We start from the raw sequence: 4,886 nt of genomic DNA, 5'->3' as shown, positions 1-4,886 counted from the left end.
TAGTCCACGGGGTCGCAAAGAGTCGGACACGACTGAGCGACTTCGCCTTCGCCTTCGTTGGTGGAGCGAGGGCAGATAAAACTGTGTGAGTCATTTGGTCACTGTTGAAGTTGGGGGTAGAGGGCACTTGGAGCTCATCATAGCCTCTATTATGAAAATTATGTCTATTGGAGATTTTCCAAAATAAAAAGTTTTTAAAAAGATGGCCAGCACCCCACTAAAAATCCACAGACAGACAGTGTGGAAAGTACATTTGGGACTTTTGACTCCAAAGTGGTGTAGGAGACAGGGTTCTCTCAGTGGTCCTGAAAAGACGAGAAATCCCTGAGCGTCAGAGGCTTGAGGGGCCGATGGCACAGGGCAACCCCGGGCCAACCTGTGCCCGAGAGAGGACTCCTGCCGAACAGAGAGTGGACGGGCTGTCTGAGTAGGGGGGTGGCGGCAGGGCAGATGGCAGAGCTGCACTTGGCTGACTTTTGGATGTGGTTGGTGCAGTACAGCCCCCACGACCTGTCTACATGTGTGTGTGTGCATGTATGCACACAAACACAGGGACACACATACATGTACATACACCAAACACAGAGGCACAATCACAGGCACACATACATGTATGCACACATAGGTATACACGCATGCACGCATGCACGCACGCACACATACGGCAGTTCGGGGCCACTCATGGGCCCGATGCCTGCACCGGCTCGTCCTCACGCTCCCACCTCCCCCACCTGCCTGTCCTGGGCCCCTCGCCACAGGCGCCCCGTGTGCTCCCCTCCCCCGTCTGCTGAGCCCCCTCTGGCAGGCCCTGAGCCGAGCAGCTGGCCTCCTGCTCGAGGTCGGTGTGGTGGCCCTGCACTTCTAGGAAGTCAGCAACCAGGCAGATTGTCAGGTTGCAGGGCTGCGGAAAGCCTGTGGGTTGGGTGCTGCTCAGATTAGCGTCCAGGACAGGGTGGGGACCGGGGAACCTGTTCCCCCAGGGGCCGCTGGCTGCCTGAGCAGCTGCTCGAGCAGGAGGGAGAGGACTTGGGGGACCCCCAGGGAAGCCCTGCAGGCCAAGAGCACAGGCCCGTCGTCCTCCCTGGTCCTGCAACGCAGCCCCGTACCTCACCCTCTGGAGAAGACTTGCCTGGGCCTGCTCACTGCCTGCCCACCCTCCCCAGGGCACAGCTCTCTGCAGGGCCCAGCTAGAGGATATACGGTGCCTCAAGCCCACCAGGCCCAAGTTCTCCAGAAAGACATCCACACGCGCAGAGTCTGCTTCCCCAGTCCCTCCGCCTCCACCACCGTGTGGGACCCCTGGGACCAGGGGACCCTCCCCGGTCAGTGCCCAGAAACATCCTCCCTGAGGGCCTCTGGCTGCGGCGCCTCAGACCCCCGCAAACCCCCAATACACCACCTTATTCCACCTCCCAGCAGCACTTGGCAGAGGGGAACCATCCCTAGTTCCTTATTTTAAAAGTGCTTTAATGCAATGTGGACCAGATCCAAACACACACGAGGTACTCGTGCACAGTAGGAGGAGGTCCTCAGATGACTGAGGTACTCGTGCACAGTAGGAGGAGGTCCTCAGATGACCAAGGTACTCGTGCACAGTAGGAGGAGGTCCTCAGATGACCCCGAGGCCCCCTGCACGCCACCCAGACTCAGGACCGTCTGGAGGTGGCACAGTGCACACGAGGTACTCGTGCACAGTAGGAGGAGGTCCTCAGATGACCGAGGTACTCGTGCACAGTAGGAGGAGGTCCTCAGATGACCCCGAGGCCCCCTGCACGCCGCCCAGACTCAGGACCGTCTGGAGGTGGCACAGTGCACACGAGGTACTCGTGCACAGTAGGAGGAGGTCCTCAGATGACCGAGGTACTCGTGCACAGTAGGAGGAGGTCCTCAGATGACCGAGGTACTCGTGCACAGTAGGAGGAGGTCCTCAGATGACCCCGAGGCCCCCTGCACGCCGCCCAGATTCAGGACCATCTGGAGGTGGCACCCGGGGGCGCTTGCTAGGCCGCTTCCCCTTCGGCTCTGTGATGGCACACGTGCCTTGTTCTGCTCTTCCTCTCTGGCCTTTCCTCTCACACCCCTGTTGTTCTCCATGTGGGTCCTAACTTGGTTCCCTGGGGCTTGGTCCTTGGGTCTTGGGCTGAGTTTCACTGGGGCCTTTTCTCACCTGATCACACACTCTTCGTAACAGATTCACCCAGTACTATTGATTCAAGAATCACCCCATGCCCACGACCCTGCCACCAGCTCCAGCTCAGACCTCTGGACCACACATGGACTGCCCGCCAGGCATCTTCTTTTGGATACACAACAAGCAATTTAAGTGCAACTTGACCAAAACTGACCACATCGTCAAGCCCCTTCATCACCCCCCGACTCTGTAATCTTCCTTCAAATTTCCCTATCTCAGAAAATGAACCAAAACTGACCACATCGTCAAGCCCCTTTGTCACCCCCCACACCGCAATCTTCCTTCAGAGTTCCCTATTTAAGAGGATGACTCCTCTTGTTGCCGAGGCCAGATATTCGAGTGTCATTTTTAACGCACAAATTTCCCCTCTCTCTTACATCCAATCAGTCATCCATAAGTTAAATATGCATATTGAAAGCCCAATAGCAACCACTAAAAAGATAAAACAAAGAAGTATAATAAATAAAATAACAGAGGAGATAAATGGAATATAAAACAATGTATTCCAGTTAACCCAATAGTGAGAGGAAAAGGAGCAAAGAATAGATGAGATAAACAGAAAACAGCAAGATGGTAGATTTAACCCAACCGTATCAACAATTACATTAAATATAACTGGTCTAAAATGTCAATTAAAAGACAAAGACTATCAAATTGGATTAAAAGAGCAAGAGGCGAAGATGCACTGTGAGTGACACACACTTTACAGACAGATCAAAAGTGAAACGTGATGACGAAGTGAACGAGTGGAAGAGAGAAAATAAAGCCTGATCGTAAGAATCATAAGGGTTTCCCTTGTGACCCAGCTGGTAAAGAAGCCTGGCAGTGTGGCAGACCTGGGCTCAGTTCCTGGGTTGGGAAGATCCTCTGGAGAAGGGAAAGGCTACCCACTCCAGTATTCTGGCCTGGAGAATTCCGTGCAGTGTATAGTCCCTGGGGTCGCATCACTGTCACTAATCATAAGAAAGCTGGGTTGGGTATATTGACATCTGTGTCTGTTAGTCACTCAGTTATGTCCACCTCTTTGCAACCAATGGACTGTAGCCTGCCAGGCTCCTCTGTCCATAGAATTCTCCAGGCAAGAGTACTGGAAATGAGTTTCCATTCCCTTCTCCAATATTGATCTCTAAGTAGATTTCAACACAGGGAATCTTACTGGAGATAAAAGGTTAAGCTTCATAATCATAAAAGGATCAACTCAGAAGAATAAATAGACAAATCCACAATTATAGTAAGCTATTCCAACACTCCTTTCTCAGTAACTAAGAAAAAATTATTAAGACTATGATAGATTTGAACAGTGTGAATCAACTTGCCCACACAATGTCCATAGAACTGTATACCCATACATGGCCCTCAAAATAGGCCATATGCTGGGTCATAAAGCAAGTCTCAGTACAGCTAAGAGGATTTAAATCATATATAATATGTTCTTCAAGTGCAACACAACTAAATGAGAAATAAGCAACAAAAAACTAAGCTAAGACGCTTCCTCCTTGGAAGGAAAGTTATGACCAACCTAGACAGCATGTTACAAAGCAGAGATGCTACTCTGTCAACAAAGGTCTGCTAGTCAAGGCTATGGTTTTTCCAGTGGTCATGTATGGATGTGAGAGCTTAACTATAAAGAAAGCTGAGCGCAGAAGAATTGATGCTTTTGAACTGTGGTGTTGGAGAAGACTCTTGAGAGTCCCTTGGACTGCAAGGAGATCTAACCAGTCCATCCTAAAGGAGATTGGTCCTGGCTGTTCATTGGAAGGACTGATGTTGAAGCTGAAATTCCAATACTTTGGCCACCTGATGCAAAGAGCCAACTCGTTGGAAAAGACCCTGATGCTGGGAAAGATTGAGGGCAGGAGGAGAAGGGGACGACAGAGGATGAGATGGTTGGATGGCAACACCGACTCAATGGACATGGGTTTGGGTGGACTCCGGGAGTTGGTGATGGACAGGGAGGCCTGGGGTGCTGTCATTCATGGGGTCGCAAAGAGTCAGACACAACTGAGTGACTAAACTGAACTGAACTGAAAGAATGCCCAAATATTTGGAAATTAAATAGCTATAATAAATTCAAGGGCTAAATAAGTAATCAAAGAGAAGTGAGAAAATATTTTGAACTAATTAATAATGAAAACGCAACTTACCAATATCTGTGAGATAAAGCTAATTCAGAGTTTAGAGAAAAAATTGTAGCTTTAAGTGATTATACTGGGAAAGGAGAAAAGGACAAAAGTCATTAAGACTTCACTTTGGGAAGCAAACAACAACAAACTAACCAAGTAAGAAGGAAGGAAATAAGAAAAGGTAAACGATTAATAAAATAGAAAAATAACAATAGAGGAAAGTCAGTAACATGGAAGTTGGTTCTCTGAAAAGATCAATGAAGTTGATAAACCTCTGGCTAAACTGATCAAGAAAAAAGTCCGAAAATGACTAACGTCAAGCATGAAGGTTTGCAGCCAATTAAGTCAACGGTGCATTTTCCCCATGGCTGGGGGCGGGGGTGCTGTGTGCTGTCTGCCTTCTGGGTAGGGCATGCAGCCTGCGGCCTGTTCAGGTTGCTCTAAGGGACCTGGGTCGTTCATGACTGGCATGCTGTCCCCAGTCTAGGCTCCAGACAGGTGTACACGGTGCCTTTGGAAGCCCCAGGGCACAGAGGCCAGGATCCACATTGGCCAAGTCACAGTGTCCATCT

At 50.0% G+C, this 4,886-nt stretch overlaps 1 non-coding gene across 1 annotated transcript; it reads left to right on the top strand.

Moving 5' to 3' along the window:
• Positions 1-4,644: 4,644 nt before the first annotated feature.
• Positions 4,645-4,774, top strand: LOC138074739 (small nucleolar RNA SNORA70). The gene has a single exon (XR_011144551.1). It is a non-coding gene; the product is annotated as a small nucleolar RNA SNORA70 (small nucleolar RNA).
• Positions 4,775-4,886: the final 112 nt, after the last annotated feature.

This window comes from Capricornis sumatraensis, chromosome 2, assembly GCF_032405125.1.
Source record: "Capricornis sumatraensis isolate serow.1 chromosome 2, serow.2, whole genome shotgun sequence".
Lineage (NCBI taxonomy): Eukaryota > Metazoa > Chordata > Mammalia > Artiodactyla > Bovidae > Capricornis > Capricornis sumatraensis.
Note: the sequence above shows the minus strand (reverse complement) of the source record. Positions and strands in the feature narration are given on the sequence as shown.